The sequence below is a fragment of the Eurosta solidaginis genome, chromosome 1 (assembly GCF_040869045.1).
Source record: "Eurosta solidaginis isolate ZX-2024a chromosome 1, ASM4086904v1, whole genome shotgun sequence".
Lineage (NCBI taxonomy): Eukaryota > Metazoa > Arthropoda > Insecta > Diptera > Tephritidae > Eurosta > Eurosta solidaginis.
Genome location: NC_090319.1, coordinates 39,959,242 through 39,985,471, shown reverse-complemented (window position 1 = coordinate 39,985,471; position 26,230 = coordinate 39,959,242). Strand labels below are relative to the sequence as shown.

Genomic DNA, 26,230 nt, shown 5'->3' with positions numbered 1-26,230 from the left:
AGATAGCCGGACCTATGCGCCGCCATATTGAACATCCTGCCAAAACGCTAAAAACGTAGCCATATTGAACATCCTGTCAGGCAGTTGACGGATAAGATATCACACTTGTTTTATCCACAATGTACAATAGATTTTTGAAGAATTTTAAAGTTACATTCCTGACATGCAAATTTTCCATTATAAGAGCTTTAAAATCCTATTTAATTTTTGTGAATAATGGCATACGTATTTATTCGATTATTTTTTATTTATTGAAATCATTCAATGGGTTTCAAGGCGGTTGCGCGACAATGAAATTGTAATTGTTTATATTAGAGCATACGATTTCTCGAACTTGTTCGAGACGAGATTTCTCGCGAGTGTCGCCTTCTAGCGAGATTCTCGAATCTCGAAATACTCGTAAGGCTCGCAAGATTCTCGACATTTATCTTATTTGCTGAATTGACAGAATTATATATTATGATTTCTTCTCGAACTCACGAATCGAGAATTTCGGGACTCGAGAGCTGGAATCTATCGAGAAACGAGAAGATGTTCGAGACTCTAGAACTCGAGTTCTCGTTTCAATCTCGGGTATCGTTATTCTCGCAAGCATTTCCGAGACAAGTAATAAACAGAGTTCATTTATTTAGCAATTAAAAAATGGAATGCACCACATATGGGTTATTAGTTTTAGATTATTAATATGTATGTTATTTGTTTTAAATTTTAGTCAATATATTTTTTGTAGCTGGGCACCGCCACTTTCATAAATTTTTCAAATCAAGTGCTCGACCCAAATGAATTAGGTAGTTGGTTACGTACTATAAGCTTAGCCTCTGCACCGTGTATATGCTCCATTTTTTCACTGGGAATGTGTTCTTTTGGTTTTTTTTTGTAAGGCACTGCTCGGGTATTCGATTTGTGGCTAGTGATAATAAAAATATTGTCACGGATATTAGCATCGCTAAGTTATACCATCACTAAGGCGATGCTAAGGCCACGATAAGCAGAATTTACGTCATTAATCAAATCATGTATACACATATATAAGGCAGCCGGGAGATGTCACACACAGATGCATTTACTTATACGCCTATGGATGCGTGAGAGACTGTAAACTACAAACATTCACATCAATAATTCAATCATTATGTATCTACATAAACGAATAAATAATTGCGTCTACACATATGTACGTATACGAGCAGCGGAGCGGTAATGCACAAACACATGCATATATCTTATCTGAGTTGTCACAACCCTGCAAAAATTGTAGGATTACGTGTTCCATTTTCTTCATGTTGGAGTACTCTAACAATACTCCTTTGCAATGCGTTTGCGGACCACCATCAGCCGATCATTGCTCGTTTTTAACGACAGTGATCACGACACGATGACGATCGAACAGAGTTGCCAAAAGTAAAATATTGCATGCAAATAACTAATAATAAAATTTTACATTGGCAACTCTGATAAAATGCAACAGCGCACTGGTTTTATGTATACATACTAAAGTATGTATAGAGAAATATTAGTTTCTTTATTCACGCAAATGCTAAATAACATAAGAATATTCGTAGTATAAAATATAAAAGTTGTATTGCCCCTCTTCATTTACTTCCATTTTAAATTAAATTCACTTCGATAATTCTTTCCGACATAATTCCTCTTTAGTACTTTGGCATATGATCCTCTGTGGGTGCTCCATGGAGTACTACAGTGAAAGTACTTTGGAAAGTACTCTCACGTATGTACTCTATGGAATACTCATAAACAAAGCGAGAGTGGGATCACCTACCCCTCTCCTAGGACATCGCAATGTTAATTGGAGCACATTTTTTGTATGAATACAGATTAGATTTGGAGCAGTCCTATACTCCCAAAGGAGTAATCCTTACATTATTTATAGAGCACTCGCGTTTTTTGAAGGGAAGAGAGAGCAATAAATTGTGCACGTAGTTGTGGCTGGCGATTTTGTAGCCGAAAATAACTAGTAAGTTGTGGAAATCGAAGGGCCTAGAAGTATGCAGCGTAAACTATAAAAGTGGCGCAAGCGAGTAAGAAGTAATTCAGTTTGAGTTGAGCTATCAATCAGTTTGATTAAGCACGCGATCTGGCGGCCAATAGTAGAGTTTCATTTGAGTTATCAGTCAGTTTGGTTATTAAGCCAGCGAGTAGCAAAGTATAGCTGGAGTCATTGGTGCCGTATGTCGTATCGCTGTATCCGTATCCCTAACGTAATCAGCTGTTTATCGTTACGACGGTAAACCAAAACCCAATTGGTTGGCTACGATACGGTTACGACTTTAGCGGCACCAATAATCGATTGCATTGATTCTCATGAGGTTGGTCGAATCAGCTGTTAAAAGGTTACCGATACGGTTACCGATAAAGCACCAATGTCTCCAGCTTATAAGTGTTATTGTGAAGTACTTTAATAAAGGCCATTTTCCATTATTCAATATTGTGGTTATTTATTCAACAGTTTAGTGATTCGAACTTAGCAGAGGATTGCAAATAAGAGGATTTGCAAGTAAATTCGTTACAATATGTATGTATGTACATATTATAATCAAGAGTTCCAACAACACCCTTTCTAGAAAACTTACCCATCTCGGCTAAAATCGCTTGAAATTTTGTCAATACTTTGAATATGCCGTATAATTCTTGTTGTGCTACTTCCTTTACAGGCAATGGGCTGCATTGTACAGATAGCAATTGGCCCCATTATTCGTCTTTGTTGCATACTGCCATACCCAGCTTCTTTCTGTAGGCATTGTAAATATTATTAAATATTAAATATTGTACGCGTTATTCTAAAAAATGGATAAGTATGTAGGTATGAATTATGCCTCTGAGTTGGAAAATAAAAATGTTATAAAAAAATTGTACCCGTACGAGTTGATTGAAATGTCATAGCCAACGCAATAAAGTGAAAAAAATCCCAAGAAAAAACCAACAGAGTACATATAATACTATTACAGCGGCTAAATTCTATGTCGAGAAGCTCTCGAGCTTAACGAGAATTTCGAGATTCGAGAATCTCGGAGACTCGAGAATCTCGTGATCTTTACGAGTATTTCGAGATTTGAGAATCTCGCGAGAAGCCAAGATCTCGATTTCTCGAGTCTCGAAATTCTCGCTTGTTGTCGAGAAGAGGTCGTAAGCTCTCGTTTATATTTGCTATCTAACCTTTTGTTATTGTGGCGTAAATGCGGCTGTTGTCAATTGCGCAATGAAATATGACAACTAAAATTAAACACGAACTCTGCGCAAATAAAAATATACCAATTCATATACATTTCTTTTCCTACACTTTGAATACTGAGCAAAAAATCAACAGCAAACAAATGTAATACAATTTTTTTACGTACAGGCAAATTTTTACTTTATTTAATTTACGATATTTCAAATTTTTTTTTGTTTGTTAAAAAAAAAAACTGTTTCTTGTTATGTCTAAGACTGTGAGAATATTTGTATTGCTTTTATATTCTGCTTAAAAATTATTGCACAGCTGATACAGTAAAATTTATTTAATTGCTCATGTGGGCATTGTCGTTGTTTCCACTTATTGAAGGTGTTTTTTTTTTTTTCACTTTTCGAAATTGGACAACGTGAATCAACACCCCCACACTCTGTACCTGGTAGTATGAATAACAACAAAATCTTGTCTTTCAATATTTGTGCAAACAAATCATATTTGTATTACTGACATTGTTCTGTTTCGATACAGCGTTTTTTATACCCAGCTGCACTGCTTGTATAACGGTTGGTTGTAAAGGTATAAAGGAATTGAGATAGACATAGACCTGCACATATTAAAATCATTAGTATCGAAAGAAAATTTGATTAAGGCATGTCCGTCCGTCTCTCCGTTAACACGATAACTTGAGCAAATATTGAGATATCTTCACAAAATTCGGTATACAGACTTATCTGGACCCAGAATAAATTTGTGCCGAAAATTAGCGAAATCGGACGATAACCACGCCGGCGTGTATGAGCGTGGCCCCACCCACATTTAGAAGAAGAAAATTTGGGAGTTTAACAGCCCGTAAATCAAAAGCCGTTAAAGATATTTCACTGAAATTTGGCAGAGACAGTATCCATGTCAGATTATATAGACGGAGTGAAGATAATCAATCGGTTAAAGACCACGCCCACTTTTCCTAAAGGTCTAACCTTCCCAAAGTTTGCAATAACTCATTCCATACATTTGACTGATATTCTAGCTCAGTAGTGGTATGGTTGAGCTAAGAGCAACAAATGAGTTCAGAATAAAACCATATACATAAGTATTATTGCGCAGCCTTATAACACTATTAACCACACAAAGCAAACAACAACAGCGTTTGAAGTGCACAGCTGTATATGTAATGTTCAGTTTCACTCGAACTTAGACTTTCTTACTTTTTATACTCAGCTGAGCAGAGCTCACAGAGTATATTAACTTTGTTCGCATAACGGCAATCCGTAACGGCATAAACTAGTCGGGATAGATATAGACTTCTATATATCAAAATGATCTGGGTGAAAAAAGAAATTCATTTAGCCATGCCCGTCCGTCTGTAAACACGATAACTTGAGTAAATTTTGAGGTATCTTGATGAAATTTGGTATGTAGGTTCCTGGTTCCTTCCATCTCAGATCGCCATTTAAAATGAGCGAAATCAGACTACAACCACGCCCATTTTTTCGATATCGAAAATTTCGAAAAACCGAAAAAGTCCGATAATTCATTACCAAGGACGGATAAAGCGATGAAACTTGGTAGGTGCATTGACCTTATGACGCAAAATAGAAAATTACAAAAATTTTGGACAATGGGCGTGGCACCGCCCACTTTTAAAAGAAGGTAATTTAAAAATTTTGCAAGCTGCCAAATTAGTCGTTAAAGATATCATGATGAAATTTGGTAGGCTCCTATTACTATATGTGTGCTAAATAAAAATTAGCGAAATCGGACGACGAACACGCCCACTTTTAAAAAAAAATTTTTTTTAAAGTCGAATTTTAACAAAAAATTTAATATCTTTACAGTATAAAAGTAAATTATGTCAACATTCGACTCCAGTAATGATATGGTGCAACAAAATACAAAGATAAAAGAAAATTTCAAAATGGGCGTAACTCCGCCCTTTTTCATTTAATTCGTCTAGAATACTTTTAATGCCATAAGTCGAACAAAAATTTACCAATCCTTGTGAAATTTGGTAGGGACATATATTCTATGACGATAACTGTTTTCTGTGAAAAAGGGCGAAAACGGTTGAAGCCACGCCCAATTTTTATACACAGTCGACCGTCTGTCCTTCCGCTCGGCCGTTAACACGATAACTTGCGCAAAAAACGATATATCTTAACTAAACTTAGTTCACGTACTTATCTGAACTCACTTTATCTTGGTATAAAATATGGCCGAAATCCGACTATGACCACGCCCACTTTTCCGATATCGAAAATTACGAAAAATGAAAAAAATGCCATAATTCTGTACCAAATATGAAAAAAGAAGTGAAACATGGTAATTGGATTGGTTTTTTGACGCAAAATATAACTTTAGAAAAAACTTTTAAAATGGGTGTGACACCTACCATATTAAGTAGAAGAAAATGAAAAAGTTTTGCAGGGCGAAATCAAAAGCCCTTGGAATCTTGGAAGGAATACTGTTCGTGGTATGACATATATAAATAAATTAGCGGTACCCCACAGAAGATGCTGTGGGTCACCCTGGTCCACATTTTGGCCGATATCTCGAACACGTCTTCACATATGAAACTTAGGGCCGCTCTCTTTTAAAGCCCTCATTAATACCTTTATTTAGATGTACACATTATATAGTCACCCCTGGTCCACCTTTATGGCGATATCTCGAATAGGCGTCCACCTATAGAGCTAAGGCCCACTCCCATTTAAAATACTCATTACCACCTTTCATTTGATACCCGTATCGTACAAACACACTCTAGAGTCACACCTGGTCCACCCTTATTGCGATATCACGAAAAGGCGTCCACCTATAGAACTAATGCCCACTACGTTTTAAATAATCATTAACACCATTCATTTGATACACATGTCATACAAACACATTCCAGGGTTACCCTAGGTTCATTTTGCTAAATGGTGATTTTCCCTTATTTTGTCTCCAAAGCTCTCAGCTGAGTATGTAATGTTCGGTTACACCCGAACTTAGCTTTGCTTACTTTTTTTTGTGTGTGTTGTTGTGTGTGTTTTTGTAACTTACAATTTTACTGCTTCCCACAATAATTTTATAGAGACGCCTCTGTTCCCGCCGTTTCGCCTAGAGTAGCAATTACTTGGCGGCCTATAAATTAAAAGTCAACTCATTAATTATTTACTTTTCATTTAAATTATTGTTTTTCTTTTACTTTTAATCTACTTTTCGGGTGTTTTTTTTTGGGAATGTTACTCGTACTCTGTGGCCTTTGGTTCTTTATGCTTTTTTGTACGTACTAGTATGATATGACTGAGGGTAATAAACGTACGCGCGGTGGGGTGAGGTTAATGAGTAATGACATTACAAATTTTAAACAAACAATAAATAATCAATGTAAATACATTTGTTAATATTACAATAAATTTCATTTAATGATTTTTGCGCAGTTTGCTTTTAACATTCTTTGTTTAGTAATTAAGCTTTTTTTAATAGATGCTTTTTTTGCTCCCAAAATATGTACGCTCCCAGTAAGAATAGTACGGGGTAATTGATTAGTTGCAAAAGTGACACACTTGACTATAACCTTGGCTAGGCGCCATAAGGCAGGCTTGGTTAATTTTGTGAACAGGTGGGATAAAATATAATCACTTCTTCCGTATTTAATTAGGTCCTAGGAAGCTTCTAGTATTTGCCAAGAGGACGGAGTTATTTTATAACATAGGTCATGGTTTTTGATAGAGTTTTTCAATTTGGTCTTTAAACAAAATTCTAAAAACACTACGGACTCATTCGTGAGGTCCTCATGGACCGGCCCGTTTAACCTAACCTAAAGAGAAATGCAAAAAATGTGCCAATCTACTTCGTTTACTGGGAATATGTTCACATACATATCGCTCAGTTACTTCAATAGTGTAATACTTCAAAAAACATAATTTTCCAGAAGAGCCATTCAAAGATTTTAACTGCCATATGTTACGCATATAAAGGCATATTTTCATTTGTATAGCACGTGGTAAATTTTTAACGGATCACACAGAGTTTTTTATACAACATAGATCATGTTATTGGGTACGTTTATATGTTATTAACTCAAAATTCATGTTTTTTGAGTTATGACACTATTGAAGTAAATGAGCGATATGTACATACATATGTATATGTAAGGTACGTATTTAAGCCGAAACAATTTTGATATTTTCGTACATTCATGTTACATACATACATAGATCTGGATGTATGTAAATGAATGCTATTTATTTCTTGTGAATTCGTTTTTTTGCTGTTCACACTTTTTTGTGCATATTCTATATTGTTTTGCATTGTTTGCATTTCCTATGCAGTACGTATTTGCATTTTCAAACATATGTACATACGAACCTACATACATACCCAGCAAAAACTGGCCTAAGCAGTAAGCAATGAGGAATATTGGTTTCACTGCTGATAGATAAACCTCAGAAGAAGGTAAAAAGAGTCCGTGATGCGCCTTATAGTAACGCTATTTAAGGCTTATTTGCACTACTACCTTAGGGATGGTAAACCAAAACAAAACAAGTAAGGACGGGACTGTCTTCGGCTATGCCGAAGACTTCATACCTTTCATGAATGGGGCTGAACAATAATCTTATCCCGTTCGTAATCTCCGAATAATCGGATGTATAAGATAAGAAATATCTAGTGAACAGATCTACATACCTAAACGATTTTTAAGATAAATATAAAATAAAAAATAGGTAGGTACTTTTTGTGAGGATGCAAAGTTTCAGGTTTTTTGTGGTCTGCGTGTAAAAGCTATTACTACGAATCACGTATTTCAACAATATATGACGTAAACGTAACTATATGATGAAATGTTATGAATTTTGAAGCTTCTAGCCGTAAAAAAGGGGCAAAAAAATACAGTTTATATGGGGTATATAATATATATACCACCGATCTCTAAGATTTTTTCAGACAACAATATATGCTATATACGTAAGCATTTGGTGAAATTTGAAGCTTCTAGCTGATAAAACATGGCAGAAATTGCGCACAGTTTCTTATCTGAACAATCGGTTGTATGAGATATATACTATATATACCACCGATCTCAACAATTTTTTCAGACAACAATATAAACTATACACGTAAGCATTTGGTGAAATTTGAAGCTTCTAGCTGTTAAAACGGGGCAGAAATTGCGCAAAGTTTCTTATCTGAACAATCGGTGGTATGAGATATATACTATGTATAACACCGATCTCAATGATTTTTTCAGACATCAATATATGCTATACACGTAAGCATTTGGTGAAATTTGAAGCTTCTAGCTGTTAAAATGGGGCCGAAATCGCAAAAAAAAAATATATATACAATATAAATACTATATATACCATCATATATATATTATATATATCACCGATCTCTATGAGTTTTTGACACAACAATATATCACAAACAAACAAAGGGCGATATTATAAAAAATTAAAAATATAAAAATAATTTTACCTGAAGTTCTTTTTTAATAAAATTTTTTAGTATTAGTAAATATTTAATGTACACCCCACACAAAAACAAAAACAATATATAATTATTGAAAATGGCATTAGTACTATTTTAATTCTTAAAATAATAATTGCCATCTACCTTTCTTAAGCTATGTTATAGTTAATGTGTTGAATACAATATGGAAATTTAAAATATGTACATAGCATTAAGAAAATGATTAATAAATGAAATGAAAATGAAATGAAATGAAATCGGTTGTATGGAGGATATATGCTATAGTGGTCCGATCCGGCCGGTTCCGACAAAGATCTAATCGGACACCCAAATACACCCGCTCACCAAATTTTATCAAGATATCTCAAAAATTGAGGGAATAGTTTGCATACAAACAGACAGACGGAGAGCGGACAGACGGACATGGCTAAATCAACTCAGCTCTTCAACCTGATTATTTCGGTATACTTAATGGTGGGTCTATCTATTTTCCTTTAAGGACTTACAATTTTGGGTTTCGTGACGAAATTAATATACATTTCATTTTCATGAAAGGTATAAAAATAAGTAAGAGAGGCTAAGTTCGGGTGTAACCGAACATTATATACTCAGCTGAGAGCTTTGGAGACAAAATTGCGCCCATTTTTAATACCAAGATAAAGTGAGTTCAAATAAGTACGTGTACTAAGTTTAGTAAAAATATATTTGGTGTTTTGCTCGAGTTATCGTGTTAACGGCCGAGCGGAAGAACAGACGGTCGACTGTGTATAAAAACTGGGCGTGGCTTCAACCCATTTCGCCCATTTTCACAGAGAGCAGTTAACGTCATAAAAGCTATGCCCTTACCAAATTTCAGAAGGATTGGTAAATTTTTGTTCGACTTATGGCATTAAAAGTATTCTAAACAAATTAAATGAAAAAGGGCGGAGCCACGCCCATTTTGAAATTTTCTTTTATTTTTGTATTTTGGCATAATTTACAGTATATAATACTGTAAAGATATTCAAATTTTTGTAAAAATTTGACTTTTAAAATTTTTTTTTATAAAGTGGGCGTGTTCGTCCACCGATTTTGCAAATTTTTATTTATAACACATATGGTAATAGGAGTAACGTTCCTGCCAAATTTCATCCTGATATCTTCAACGACTGCCAAATTACAGCTTGCAAAAGTTTTAAATTACCTTCTTTTAAAAGTTAGCGGTACCACACCCATTGTCCAAAATTTTACTAATTTTCTATTCTGCGTCATAGGGTCAACCCACCTACCCAGTTTCATCGCTTTATCCGTCTTTGATAATGAATTAACGCACTTTTTCGGTTTTTCGAAATTTTCGATATCGAAAAAGTGGGCGTGGTTATGGTCCGATTTCGTTCATTTTAAATAGCGATCTGAGCTGAGTGCCCAGGAACCCAAATTTCATCAAGATACCTCAAAATTTACTCTAATTATCGTGTTTACGGACGGACGGACATAGCTAAATAAATTTCTTTTTTCGCCCAGATATATAGAAATCTATATCTATCTAGATTAGTTTATGCTTTTACGGGGTACCGTTATGCAAACAAAATTAATGTAATCTTTGCGCTCTGCTCAGCTGAGTATAATAATAAATGTTGCCTAAACTTAAAGGATTCGTAATAAATGTAACCCAGCTTTAGTCGATAAATTTTCATAATATTTTTAAGAAAACTGTTTTTTTTTTCTTATGGCAAACTATTCCTTATGCCACCTGGCTCATAAACATTATAATTAGGTTATTGTGCTCGATGTATAAGGTTTTCTTTCAGGTAAACGTTTTAAGTACAGAAAAATAAGAAGTACTATAAGGAATACGCCATACAAATATTATTTCTTATAGAATTAAGGCCTAATGCCATAAGCTTTCTGGGCATTTGAAATAAGCCTTATATAAGGTAGCTACATAGGTAAAGACCTAAATAATTTGGCAACGTGTTTATCAGCTATTGGTATTGGAAACAGGTTATCACTAAGAAGTATCTGCAACGCATTCTTTAAAAAAAATATACATACAAATTAAAAGAAAGGGTGTTTAATTTCGGGTGTAACAGAACATTATGAACTCAGCCCGAGTTTCAATTGTTCAGTTTTTAGAATTTTGTTACAAGGGATTTATTTATTGTTTTTTTTTTTGAGGCTCTAGAAATGTTGTGTAATGCTTGATCGGAATATGGGCGTGGCGCCGGCCATTAAAAAAAATGTCTCCCAATTTCCCCCTACAATAAAACATGGTTAGTGAAATAGCATTTGTACAAAACTATTTTTCGCAAAGATATAAGAAGCTTATTATTCTTACGACCCTTTAAAACAACCTCTATATAAAAAAGTGGGCGTGGTCTTTAAGCGATACCGTCCATTTTTACTGGAAATATTTCCTGCTATAAGGAAAATATATGTACCCAATCTTATTATGATCCGTTAATTTTTCTTCGAGTTATGGCTCCTGAAACATAGAAAATTGCTTGGTGAAAAAGGGCGGTGCTACGCCCATTTTAATAATTTGAATTTTTTGCTTTTTATTGTTATAATTCCACTTGGGAAAGAAACACCATTAATAAAAGGCTCTTTTTTGCAAAGATATAACTTATATTATTCATCCACGACCCTTTTTAAAAAATCTTTTATATAAAAACGGGCGTGGTTCTTAGCCGATTTGGTTAATTTTTCTTCGTTAATTCTTTATAGTAAAAAGTGGGCGTTGTTATCATCCGATTTCGAACATTTTTAAAACCAATTCATTCTAGGTCCAGATAAGCCCGTGTATCGAATTTGGTGAAGATATCACAATGTTTCCTCAAGTTATCGTGTTAACGGATGGACAGACGGACGGACATGGCTTAATTTTTTTTTCGTCTATATCTATCTCAATTTCTTTATACCTGTACAACCAACCGTTAGCCAATCAAAGTTTTGTAGTTTTAAAAACTAGAAGCAAACTTTAAGGGGCTACAACTCAATCTCAAAGCTCTAAAGGTCATTATAATTAAATATAAAACATCTCCATACCAAAATAATGGCATTCGAATTTTCAAAATAGGCACTTCGCCAGTGTCTGGAATAGGTTCATACCCAGCTCCATGTATAAATATAAAAATATCAATCAAACTAGATTAGATGCTCGCACGATTCGACGTCCCTACATTGAGTCAGGTAACAGCTCTCTGAGAGTACTTCGAGTCGACGTCGAGCGTCTTTTCAAATATAAAGTAGACACAAAAAGGCGTATGTAAGTTTGAAGAGCTTAAGCTACTAGCCAATAGAATAGCGCCCAATTTTACCAACTAATTATACATGTTGCTTCTTGTATGATATTGTAACGAATATTAGCAGCACTAAGGGATACAATCATCTCTAAGCCGATGCTAAGCAGTGACTTGATGCAAATCAATAATTCATTCATTATGTCTACACATATGTACGTACACGCAGCGGAGAAGCAACGCACAAACACATGCATATATCTTATCTGAGGTGCTCACAAGAGAGGGCAATAATTTGGGCAAGCATTACTCACGTGCATATGAGAAGCTATAAACGTAGTTGTGGCTGGTGATTTTGTAGCTGATAACTAACTAGTAAGTTCTGGAATGGAAAAGCCTAGAAGTATGCAACGAGGAAATCAGACAGTATAAAAGGTGACAACAGTAGAGGCGCGAGAATCAGTTTAAGCACGCTATCTGTCGAGTAATAGTAGAGTTTTTTATTGTGAAGTACTTTAATAAAGACCATTTTGCATTACTGAATAGTGGTGTTATTTATTCAACAGTTTAGTTATTCTAACCTTAGTAGAAGATTTGAAATAAGCGGAATTGCAGTAAATTCGTTACAATATTATCGCATTTTTCGATAGTTTCGAACTACTGGAATAGCGTTGAGAAAAAGGCATAATCATATGCAGTCGCAGCTCTTTAAAGCGAGTATCAGTTTATTTGTTAGTGGCATATTTCCCAAATACATATGTGTATGATGAATACGAAGTATAAAAAACCAAACTGTCGATTTTATAAATGAAAATCTAGCTACTAAAGAACTATTTGTCACTCTAGGTCTAGTTCCAAACCAGAATTTTTGTATCACTAGTTACTGACTTTCCTTGAGGATAACTAATTAATATCATATGAAGTTAGAATATGCTCATTATACTCAGCTGAGCAGAGCTCATAGAGTATAGTAATTTTGTTCGCATAACGGTAATCCGTAACGGCATAAACTAATCCAGATAGTTATAGACAGGGCGAAAAAAGAAATTCATTTAGCCATATCCGTCCGTCCGTCCGTAAACACGATAACTTGAGTAAATTTCGAGGTATCTTAATGAAATTTGATATGTAAGTTCCTGGGCACTCATCTCAGATCGCTATTTAAAACGAACGAAATTGGACTTAATCACGACCACTTCTTCGATATCGAAAATTTCGAAAAACCGAAAAAGTGCGATAATTCATTACCAAAGACGGATAAAGCGATGAAACATGGTAGGTGGGTTGACCCTAGACGCAGAACAGAAAATTAGTACAATTTTGGACTATGGGCGTGGCACCGCCTGCTTTTAAAAGAATGTAATTTAAAGGTTTGCAAGCTTTAATTTGGCAGTCGTTGAAGATATCATGATGAAATTTGGCAGGAACGTTACTCCTATTACTATATGTGTGCTAAATAAAAATTTGATAAATCGGATGCCGAACGGGCCCACTTTTAAAAAAAAAATATTAAAAGTCAAATTTTAACAAAAAATTTAATATCTTTACATTATACTACCAGACCCGGCAGACGTTGTTCTGCCCTAAATTTGGCCTATCTGCATACATTTTAATAAGCTTTTTCCGTCTAACTCTGTCCTACCCCTCTACACTTTTTCCTAATCTTTTTATTCACTCCTCCCTCCGTCTTTTTCGCTTCATCTTCATCTTCGTCTCATTCTATCTCTTTCTCAGTCTCCTTCTCTCTTTTCTCTTCTCTCAAGTTTTTCTCCTTCTTCGTTATCTCTTATTGCCAGTCCCAGAGGGTGGAATGTATTTTGTTCCAGTCCCGCAGCGAATCTCCGTCCCAGTCCTGGTCCTAATCCCAGTTCCAGTCCGTCTCTGGTATACTTCCCGGAAAAAAGCATCGTAAATACTAATATAGGCAAATTTATATACGAAATTTCAGGCAAATCGAACAGAACATACGTAAATAGGTATGTGGGTATTATTAATTCTTGTCTTTATTTCGGCTTCGCATGCATATTTATTAGTTTTGCCAGGTTGATGCGACTAAATGGAATATCACAATGAACTTTAGAGCTCTCAGCAACAGATTTCATTTAATATCCATAATCCACACACATTCTAGGGGTATCCGGGTTCATGTCTTGGCCTATATATCGAGACCCTAGTCACTCAGCGGTGTAAAACTTACTCTGTATTATAGCATACATCAGCAGCTTCAATTTGGTACCCATAATATAAAAACACATTATAGGTATATCCGGGTCCACGTTTTGGGCTATATCTCGAGACCCTAGCCTCCCAGTTGTATGAAAATTATCTTGTACTATAGCACTCATCAACAGTTTTCATTTGATATCCATAATGTATAAACACATTCTAGGGGTACCCGGGTCCACGTTTTGGGCTATATCTCGAGACCCTAGCCTCCCAGTTGTATGAAAATTATCCTGTACTATAGCACTCATAAACAGCTTTCATTTGATATCCATATAGTATAAATACATTCTAAGGGTACCCGGGTCCACGTTTTGATCTCAAGACCCTAGGCACGTAGCGAAAAAAGAGGTAGACGTTGGCCGATTCTCAGACCTACCCAATATGCTCACAAGATTTCATGAGAATCGGTTGAGCCGTTTCGGAGGAGTTCAGCCTCTAAAACCGTGACAGAAGAATTTTATATATTAGATAAGTAAATTATGTCAACATTTGATTCCAGTAATGATATGGTGCAACAAAATACAAAAATAAAAGAAAATTTCAAAATGGGCGTGGCTCCGCCCTTTTTCATTTAATTTGTCTAGAATACTTTTAATGGCATAAGTCGAACAAAAATTTACTAATCCTTGTGAAATTTGGTAAGGGCATATCTTCTATGGCGGTAGCTGTTTTCTGTGAAAAAGGCCGGGATCGGTTCAAGCCACGCCCAGTTTTTATATACAGTCGGCCGTTAACGCGATAACTTCAGCAAAAATGGGTATATCTTTACTGAACTTAGTTCACGTACTTATCTGAACTCCCTTTATCTTGGTATTAAAAATGCGCGAAATCCAACTATGACCACGCCCACTTTTTCGATATCGAAAATTTCGAAAACTGAATAAAATGCCATAATTCTATACTAAATACGAAAAAGGGATGAAACATGGTGATTGGATTGTTTTTTTGAAGCCAAATATAACTTTAGAAAAAACTGTGTAAAATGGGTGTGACACCTACTATATTAAGTAGAAGAAAATGAAAAAGTTCTGCATGCCAAAATCAAAACCCCTTGGAATTATGGCAGGAATACTGTTATAAATAAATTAGCGGTACCCGACAGATGATGTTCTGGGTCACCCTGGTCCACATTTTGGTCGATATCTCAAAACGCCTTCACATATAAAACTAAGGGACACTCCCTTTTAAACCCCCATTAATACCTTTAATTTGATACCCATATCGTACAAACACATTCTAGAGAGACGCCTGGTCCACCTTTATGGCGACATCTCGAAAAGGCGTCCACCAATAGAACTCTGGCCCAATCCCTCTTAAAATACTTTTTAATACCTTCAATTTGATACACATGTCATACCAACACATTCCAGGGTTACCCTAGGTTCATTTTCCTACATGGTGATTTTCCATTATTTTGCCTCCAAAGCTCTCAGCTGAGTATGTAATGTTCGTTTACACCCGAACTTAGCCTTCCTTACTTGTTTTCTTTTGGTACAGTTTTGCTTATACTCTTGGGTCATATGCCCCATATATTTCAGCTCCGCGGTCAATTATGTATCTATTTTATTTTTTCAGTGCTATAATAGTATTTTTGAATAATTTTTAGTTGTAAAATTGTTAGTGTAATTTTTTTTTATCATACACAAGTGCCTGAGCTTCATACGAGAGTGATTTTTCTCAGTGGCGTAGTGAGGTTTTCTTGCGGCCGGGATAAAATATTGTTTTGGCGCCCCATCGTTGATTGTAAATATGTAATTTGCTGAATGAACGTTCGCAGCTTGCAATTGATAGGTACTGAGATAGTCAAGAGTATTTGAAGCGCCACTCGCAAGTTTGGAAAAACATCGTCTCCATACGAGATTATAAAAGTAAGTAATTCAACGGAGTTTTAAGTTCAATTTCTTTTCTACTGCGAAGTAACATTTTGAAGTCACATATTTCGATAAAAAGTTCTGTTTCATCGAAATCTGTATTATAAAATTCAACCAAGTTCTTACAATTTCTTTTTAAGTCGTTATTATCCTTGTTTAACCAATTTCCAACGTCTAAGAGAAATCCAATCTAAAACTAAGGTTATTTAGTCGTGTAAATCTTGTACGTATTTCTCATTGGATCGATAATACTTTTCATAACGCGAGAAATTTAATATTCTGCGGAAAGACCAACATCCCTAGCCGATTCTCCGGGCATTTTGTGGCGCCTACTCACACGTTTTACTATATCAATATCCCATTTTTCACAAAGAGACTCCGCTTTTTCTATTGCTTCTTCATAGAGAGTGTCTCGAATTTTGGATAGTTCAGTCGATAATGATTTAAGATCATGATACGCTTCTCTAAAATTCATCCCAGGTTCTTGTAAGCTGAGCTACACACTAACAATCCTTCTTTAGATTTCATACCAGAAATGAACTAATGTTATGAAACTAAAACTTAATATATTTTGCAACAGAATTACAGCTTCGCCTCTGGTGTCACTTGTCCTCTGCTAAGTGTTCTACTACAGTTTCTATACCTTTGACCATAACGCTAACCGCTTGTCTTCTGGCGCTCCATCGTGTTTCAGATTTACGTTTGACAGTTTTTGTTAAGGCATTTTTTAATAATTCCCATCGTAATGTTGACAGTGAGAAAAAAAGATGTATGCCTTTAATTATTCCACAACCTGTCGCAAGTGTTGCAGATATATGCATGCATTTTTTAGTATAGAAAATTTGTTCCAGAAATCAGTTATAATAAAAATACAAATTATCCAGGAAGTTCTGCTTTGCGGACCATTTGGCGCCCCCTATGAGTAGCACCCGGGGGAGGATGCCCCCCTTCCCACTCCCTCACGACGCCACTGCTTTTTCTTGGCACTCTCATAAGAAATTCGAAAATCAATAACTATGAAAGAAAATATCTGCTTGTTACTCCAGTTCCTCTAAAAACAGAATTTTCTTTTAACCTGTCGAAGCCTCCCTCTTCTGCTCTATAATGCTTTAGTTTTTCAAACCTTCTGTATGTATTTAGGTAAAATGTTTGCCTCGTTCAATAGTAATTGCAACACACGTCAAGTCTATTTGTCACACGGTATCAAAGAACGTCAAATCAACGAAAGAGCTGTGCCGAGAATTGAGGCAACTGTCCGTGAATAGACAACAAAAGACCATACAAACATAACGACACATACAAATGCGCAAGAACGTGCCTGACCGCCAAACCATTTCATAACGTTACATTTCAACGTCATTGGAAACATCCATCCATCGCTGTTGGGCTGTCCGTTGAGTATTACTGCATTACCATTGAGAAAGGGGTATATCATCATCAAGATATGGGTATCAGTAAAAAAGGAAAAAAAAAACAAAGATAGGTAGGTACAAATGTTTCAAAATAGACGAAACGCTCTTAATCAACAATTGTAAGAACGTGCAGCGATAAGCACGAAACGTAACGAAATGAATTTGAAAACAAATGGATTATTGCATACTTAGTAGGTACATACACGGAATTTAAGTAAATTATACTAATATGATATTGGGAAGGGAAAGGGACGTAAGAGCCCAAGCGGCGCAAATGGCAATTGACTTGCAACGTTCTACCATTAGCTTATGCGCGCTACGAATCACTCACACAAACGCAAGTGACGCGGCGGTAGTGGCTTCAGCTAGCAGCAGGGACCTGATATGAACTTACGCAATTATTTACAATCCCATTAAATTACGTACAAAATTCGTAACCACCTTTACTTCAGTCCATTCCGATTACCAATGCTGTGCAACCATATCGCGCCGGCTGATGCACAGTGGGAAAGAAGGCGTAAAAAATAGGAAATTAATTGCTTGAGTCGAAATTCATTCCCTTAGGCGAGCCGTGCCTCTTGAAATACCGTTTCTCGTTTCACCAAATTGTAAAAACACGGCTGTCTGAAAGCAACTGCAAAAAAAAAAAAAAAAACAAGTAAGGACGGGACTGTCTTCGGCTGTGCCGAAGACTTCATACCTTTCATGAATGGGGCTGAACAATAATCTTATCCCAATTGTAATCTCCAAATAATGCGCTTTATAAGATAAGAAATATATAGTGAACAGATGTACATTCCTAAACGATTTTAAGATAAATATAAAAAAAAGGCAAAAAACCCCCTTATCTGAACGATCGGTTGTATGGGATATATATTATATAGCTCCGATCGAAATGATTTTTGCAGGAAATCTTATATGATATGTTAGAATATATATCACAATGTTTCACGTTTTTATATTGGAAACTTAGGGAGGAATGACCAAAAATCTTTCTATCTTAACGATCGGTTGTATGGGATAGGTATATACTATATACATATAGCTCCGATCAAAGTGATTTTTTCAGGAAATCTTCTATGATATATTGGAATAAATATCACCAAGTTTAACGTTTTTATATGGGAAATTGAGTGAGAAATGGCTAAAAATCTTTCTATCTGGACGATCGGTTGTATGGGATATATATTATATATAGCTCCGATCGAAATATTTTTACATGAAATCTTCTATGATATATTAGAATAAATATCACCAAGTTTAACGTTTTATATTGGAAATTAAGGGAGAAATTGCCAAAAATCGTTCTATCTGAACGATCGGTTGTAAGGGATATATACTGTATATAGCTCCGATCAAAGTTATTTTTTCAGAAAATCTTCTATGATACATTGAAATATATATCACCAAGTTTCAAGTTTATACTTTCTAAATTGCGGCAGGAATGACCAAAATCGTCTTATCTGAACGATCGGTTGTATGGGAGATATATGTTATAGTGGTCCGATCCTACCGGATCCGACAAATGTCTAATATAATACAAAAATACATCCTGGTGCCAAATTTCATTGAGATATCTCAAAATTTGCGTTCAAACATACAGACGGACGGACAGGCGGGCATGGCTATATCAACCCAGTTCGTCGCCCTGATCAACTCGGTATACTTAATTGTGAGTCTATCTTCTATATTTCTCAACGTTACAATCATCGGACCAAAGTTAATATACCATTTCATGTTCATGAAAGGTATAATTATGCAAAATCCTGGTTAGGACAGGCTCTTTGTCGCTGTTACGAGCTTCATAGCGCCCGAATATTTGCCCGACCGAGGGCTTAGACTAAAGCCCCGGACTCACAGTACCAAGGTGCCAAGGTATGTGGATATTTTTCGCAACTGTCAGAAAATTCACAAAGCTTTGAACTGCCTTAATATTTTTATAATATATTTGCGAATTATTTTTTGGGCGTCAACAAATGTGCGTGCATATGTCTTGCTTAACTGCAAGTTAATCGACAACTAAACCACTACCATCACTTTAGTCTTACCAACTCAGCCACAGTTTTAATTTTGGTGACCACTGTATTATGCTCGTATCTGGTTATAGCTTCGGTAACATTGTGCCTTCATTAATTTTATAGCAAAGAATTATAACAATCATCCCACAGTGCCATCGACTCATTACATTTGCTGCTAGTTATGTCCCTTCGACCCTTTGAGCAAGTATACCATTCAATTATACGTGTTGCGGTTATTTTTGCCTGATTATATATTTTCTGTTGACTCGGCTCACAACTTCTCACCGCTTTTTTTTTTCTCTTACCACTTTCTATATTCTTCTTTGTTGCCCTTTTTGCTACTGTGTTTTCTTTTATTTTTTTTTCAAGTCATCGCAACAAATTAGTTCGAACTGCCTCGACATCTTTTGCCACACAAAACCGCAAAAGCGACGACGACCGCAGCGGCTAAGGTTCCAAAAACAGGCGAAAAAAACACGGACGGTCGGCAGCTGTTTTCCCCCTTGCACGAGTATCAACGACCATGCGAACGCTCTTTTGACTCGCCAACTTCACATCCTCAAGGGAACGGTAAATGCGCACAACAACAATGTCACACTCAAAACAGTTCTGAGTTTTGCTTGATTGTTTAACTTCTCTGTTCTTATTGTTTTTGTAGGTTTTTATACTCAGCGTGCTTTGCACACAGAGTATATTAACTTTGGTAACATAACTGTTGATCGTAACGGCATAAACAAATCGAGATATATATTGATTTCCATATATCAAAATGCTTAGGATGAAAAAAAGGAATTGATTTATCAATGTCCGTCAGTCTATCCCACCGTCCGTCTGTCTGTGCTCACGACTTGAGTAAATATTGAGATATCTTATTGAAATTTGTTATTTGGGTTCCTTGGCACTCATCTCCCATCACTATTTAAAATGAGCGAAATCTGATGATAACCACGCTCGCTTTTTATTATATACTAGCAGACCAGGCAGACGTTGTTCTGCCCTAAATTTGGATATCTGCATACATTTTAATAAGCTTTTTTCCGCCTATCTCTGCCCTACCCCTCTACACTTTTCCTAATCTTTTTATTCACTCCTCCCTCCGTCTTTTTCGCTTCATCTCCATCTTCGTCTCATTCTATCTCTTTCTCAGTCTCCTTCTCTCTTCTTCATCTCTTATTGCCAGTCCCAGAGGGTGGTATGCATTTTGTTCCAGTCCCACCTCGAGTCTCAGTCTCAGTCCGTAAATACTAATATAGGCATCGTAAATACTAATATAGGCAAATTTATATACGAAATTTCAGGCAAATCGAATAGGACGTATGTAAATAGGTAAGTGGGTATTATTAATTCTTGTCTTTATTTCGGCTTCGCATGCATATTTATCAGTTTTGCCTGTTTGATGCGACTAAATCGAATATCACAATGAACTTTAGAGCTCTCAGGAACAGCTTTCATTTGATATCCATAATACACGCACATTCTAGGGGTATCCGGGTCCATGTTTTGGCCTATATCTCGTGACCCTAGTCACTCAGTGGTGTAAAACTTACTCTGTATTATAGCACACATCAACAGCTTCAATTTGATACCCATAATGTAAAAACACATTCTAGGGGTACCCGGGTTCACGTTTTGGGCTATATCTCGAGACCCTAGCCTCCCAGTTGTATGAAAATTATCCTGTACTATAGCACTCTTCAACAGCTTTCATTTGATATCCATATTGTATAAACACATTCTAGGTGTATCCGGGTCCACGTTTTGGCCTACATCTCGAGACCCTAGTCACCCAGCGGCATAAAATTTACTCTGTACTAAAGCACACATCAACAGCTTCAATTTGATACCCATAATGTAAAAAACACATTCTAGGGGTACCCGGGTTCACGTTTTGGGCTATATCTCGAGACCCTAGCCTCCCAGTTGTATGAAACTTATCCTGTACTATAGCACTCATCAACAGCTTTCATTTGATATCCATATTGTATAAACACATTCTAGGGGTACCCGGGTCCACTTTTTGGGCTATATCTCGAGACCCTAGCCTCCAATTGTATGAAAATTACCCTGTACTAAAACACTCATCAACAGCTTCAATTTGATACCCACAATGTAAAAACATTGTCTAGGCGGTCACGGGCCCACGTTTGGCCTATATCTTCATACCCTATTCACCCACGGGTATGAAAATTATCCTCTACTAAATCACTCACCAACAGCTTTCATTTGTTATCCATATTGTATAAACACATTCTAGGGGTACCCGGGTCCACGTTTTGGCCTATATCTCGAGACCCTAGTCGCCCAGGGGCATTAAATTTACTCTGTACTAAAGCACACATCAGCAGCTTCAATTTGATACCCATAATGTAAAAACACATTCTAGGGGTACACGGGTTCACGTTTTGGGCTATATCTCGAGACCCTAGCCTCCCAGTTGTATGAAAATTATCCTGTTCTATAGCACTCTTCAACAGCTTTCATTTGATATCCATATTGTATAAACACATTCTAGGTGTATCCGGGTCCACGTTTTGGCCTACAACTCGAGACCCTAATCACCCAGCGGTATAAAATTTACTCTGTACTAAAGCACACATCAACAGCTTCAATTTGATATCCATAATGTAAAAACACATTCTAGGGGTACCCGGGTTCACGTTTTGGGCTATATCTCGAGACCCTAGCCTCCCAGTTGTATGAAAATTATCCTGTACTATAGCACTCATTAACAGCTTTCATTTGATATCCATATTGTATAAACACATTCTAGGGGTACCCGGGTCCACTTTTTGGGCTATATTTCGAGACCCTAGCCTCCAATTGTATGAAAATTACCCTGTACTAAAACACTCATCAACAGCTTCAATTTGATACCCACAATGTAAAAACATTGTCTAGGCGGTCACGGGCCCACGTTTGGCCTATATCTTCATACCCTATTCACCCACGGGTATGAAAATTATCCTCTACTAAATCACTCACCAACAGCTTTCATTTGTTATCCATATTGTATAAACACATTCTAGGGGTACCCGGGTCCACGTTTTGGCCTATATCTCGAGACCCTAGTCGCCCAGGGGCATTAAATTTACTCTGTACTAAAGCACACATCAGCAGCTTCAATTTGATACCCATAATGTAAAAACACATTCTAGGGGTACACGGGTTCACGTTTTGGGCTATATCTCGAGACCCTAGCCTCCCAGTTGTATGAAAATTATCCTGTTCTATAGCATTCTTCAACAGCTTTCATCTGATATCCATATTGTATAGACACATTCTAGGTGTATCCGGGTCCACGTTTTGGCCTACAACTCGAGACCCTAATCACCCAGCGGTATAAAATTTACTCTGTACTAAAGCACACATCAACAGCTTCAATTTGATATCCATAATGTAAAAACACATTCTAGGGGTACCCGGGTTCACGTTTTGGGCTATATCTCGAGACCCTAGCCTCCCAGTTGTATGAAAATTATCCTGTACTATAGCACTCATCAACAGCTTTCATTTGATATCCATATTGTATAAACACATTCTAGGGGTACCCGGGTCCACGTTTTGGGCTATATTTCGAGACCCTAGGCTCCAAGTTGTATGAAAATTATCCTGTACTATAGCACTCATCAACAGCTTTCATTTGATATCCATATTGTATAAACACATTCTAGGGGTACCCGGGTCCACATTTTGGGCTATATCTCGATACCCTAGCCTCCAAGTTGTATGAAAATTATCCTGTACTATAGCACTCATCAACAGCTTTCATTCGATGTCCATATTGTATAAACACATTCTAGGGGTACCCGGGTCCAGGTTTTGATCTCAAGACCCTAGACACGTAGCGAAAAAAAGGTAGACGTTGACCGATTCTCAGACCTACCCAATATGCTCACAAAATTTCATGAGAATCGGTTAAGCCGTTTTGGAGGAGTTCAGCCTCTAAAACCGTGACAGAAGAATTTTATATATTAGATATAACCTTTTGGAAAACATAAAAAACCTGATTATCTAGTAAATAATACACCTAGAGTGTTGAAATTTGATGGGTGGACTGATATTGAGAATCTTGATAAAAATATGAAAAAAAAATGTTGACAATGGGCGTGGCACCGCCCACTTTTGATAAAGTCAGTTTTACAAATATTATGAATCATCAATAAAAAACCGTTAAACCTATCAAAACAAAACTCGGCAGAGGCTGCCTTCACTATGGAATTTTTCGAAGAAAAATTAACGAAGTCGGTCAAGGACCACGCCCACTTTTATATAAGAGATTTTTAAAAGGATCGTGGACGAATAAAATAAGCTATATCTTTGCAAAAAAAGAGCTTTGTATCAGCGGAATTTCTTTTCCCAAGTGGAATTATAACAAGGAATAGGAGAAAAAAGCTTTGAAAATGGCCGTGGCACCGCCCCTTTTATGACTAAGCAATTTTGTATATATCGGGGACCATAACTCGAAGAAAAATTAATGTATCGTAATAAGATTGGGTACACATATTTTCCTTATAGCAGGAAATATTTCTACTAGAAAGGAACGGGATCGGTTAAAGAAATGTTTTAAAGGGTCGTCGACTAGAATAATAAGCTATATCTTAGCAAAAAATAGTTTTGCATCATTATATTTCACTGAGCAAGTTTTATGGTAAGAGGAAATTGGGGGACATTTTTTTTAAATGGGCGGTGCCACGCCCCAATTTTGATCAAGCATTACATAACATTTCTAGAGCATCAAAAAAATAAAACCCTTGCAACAAAACTCGAAAAAGTAATTTACCTGAAATAAACTGTACAATTGAAAATCACGCTGAGTATATAATATTCGGTTACATCCGAACTTAGACACCCTTACTTGTTTTTTGGTTTCTGCCGCATCGTATCATCCCAAATTACTATCCCAACAGTTGATGTGAACACTTTTCCCTTACTCGTCTTACCGTCGCTCTTCATTTCATGTCTCGCCATATGTTCGTTGAATTAACTTAAAAGAAAAGATTCGTTAGCAGCACACTTGTTTGCTGATTAGGGGCATTTTGCCACTTGCTACCTCTTTTGCTTTGACGCTTGCCACCTTTACTGTCACTATTTTTGACGACAAAAAACAAAAATGTTTAGCCCGCAGCAGGCGAGCAGTTGCCCTCCTACCCTTTCCCGTAGTCTCTAGTAAACGTCTGCCCATTGAATATTTTATTGGTCTCAATGTTTGCAAGTGGCACGGCACACATGTGTATTTTAGTAATTATTTTTTTTTTTCAGACTCACAAAATCTAATTCGATTGCATCGAACTAATGTGGGTACCAAAAATGGTTCCGACATTCATATGTGTCTCGGCCACGGTTAGATAATTCGATATATCTATTTAATGATGATGAATTAATGGATGCCATGGCGGCCACCATGGTGTGATGGTAGCGTGCTCCGCCTACCACACCGTATGCCCTGGGTTCACACCCCGGGCAAAGCAACATCAAAATTTTAGAAATAAGGTTTTTCAATTAGAAGAAAATTTTTCTAAGCGGTGTCGCCCCTCGCCAGTGTTTGGCAAGCGCTCCGGGTGTATTTCTGCCATGAAAAGCTCTCAGTGAAAACTCATCTGCCTTGCAGATGCCGTTCGGAGTCGGCATAAAACATGTAGGTCCCGTCCGGCCGATTTGTAGGAAAAATCAATAGGAGCACGACGCAAATTGGAAGAGAAGCTCGGCCTTAGATCTCTTCGGAGGTTATCGCGCCTTACATTTATTTATTTTTTTATTTTATTTTATTGTGGATAGATTGCTTGACTTAGTATCGAGGCTCGAAGCCTACTGGGACCACGTAAAGCGATTATCTTTCACTGGCTTCTCAATGACTTCCTCATCTCTTTTTTCTATAAGCGAAAATAATGTGCTGTCACTCTCTAATTGCAGCTCTCGATTCGACTTCTGAATTGGGTTTTCTTCCATTGCCTCTTCGCTTCATGTGGCCCTCCGGAAATGGCTCTTCCTAGCCTTTGGTCTATTCCTAATGCAGTTTCGAGTCCACGTAAAGCAGTTATCTCCCACTGGCTTCTCAATTACTTCCACAATGCTCATTTCTATGTGTGGAAATGCTGTGCTGTCCCTATTCTCCTCTCACTCTGCCTCGCAGTTCTCGACGTGCTGTAGTCATCGCTATTCTTATGACTTTCCCTATTCAATACTTATGAATTGGGCCTTCTTCCATCATCTTTCCGAATCTTGAAGTTCTCCGCCTACCGTTGCTTCTTTCCCCCACTTGAGGGTTCTACCTGTTGCAGTATCGAAAGCTACTCACAGCAAATTTTCAATGTCGAATTGTTTATCGTTTTCCTATGTGCCTGCCAAGCAGTGCGAATCAAATCAGTCAAATTTTGCAATGATCTAAGTCCTCATACCAAATGCCTACCTATGACTCTTTAGGATCGACAAATTGATATATGATACTGAGTTATTTTATTTTTTATGCTGCAAATGGCATAGAAATTAATGTTTTTGCTGAATCAGTACATCTGCTTAATGTTGTGGTTGGGTCCGACCTTTCACATACTATCATTGTAGTACGCCGCACAACCTCTTGAATGTCTCGATATTTGACTCAGATAGTGAACTTCAACAGGTATGACTTAGCAAAGGAATTTTTCGGCTATGTTTGGATAAGGAGGGCTTCCTCGGGTATTTGTCTCAGATAACATGGATCGTCGACAAAGAGTTTCCTAATATATATGGATAAGGCACAGGGCATCAGCGGGTATTCATCTCAGATAGCGGAATTCATCGGACGAGACTGTTGCTAATAGAGATATACGCCGCCGATAAACGCCGCCGCCGCCGCCGATTA

The 26,230-nt window shown here is 36.8% G+C and overlaps 1 protein-coding gene and 1 long non-coding RNA gene across 18 annotated transcripts in view; one reads left to right on the top strand and one right to left on the bottom strand.

Moving 5' to 3' along the window:
- The window catches only part of plh (pasang lhamu), a 180,785-nt gene that overhangs the window by 51,037 nt on the left and 103,518 nt on the right, over positions 1 to 26,230 (top strand). The window contains exon 1 of one of the 14 annotated variants that reach the window (XM_067787695.1): positions 15,764 to 15,959. The exons of 11 other annotated variants lie outside the window; for them this stretch is intronic. The gene's annotated coding sequence lies outside the window, so the exon portion shown is untranslated. Of the gene's footprint in view, positions 1 to 15,763; positions 15,960 to 17,119; positions 17,446 to 19,794; positions 19,963 to 26,230 lie in introns of those variants that run through there. 2 more of the 14 variants (XM_067787668.1, XM_067787730.1) reach the window with 2 other exon arrangements.
- LOC137252279 (uncharacterized) lies at positions 664 to 24,523 on the bottom strand. Of its 4 annotated transcripts, none has more exons than XR_010953498.1 (4): positions 24,333 to 24,523; positions 6,230 to 6,310; positions 2,592 to 2,749; positions 664 to 907 (listed from the first exon to the last, which is right to left on the bottom strand). It is a non-coding gene; the product is annotated as an uncharacterized lncRNA (long non-coding RNA). The 4 variants fall into 4 exon arrangements; XR_010953497.1 differs by lacking the exon at positions 24,333 to 24,523 and adding an exon at positions 6,375 to 6,753; XR_010953496.1 differs by lacking the exons at positions 6,230 to 6,310; positions 24,333 to 24,523 and adding an exon at positions 3,175 to 3,560.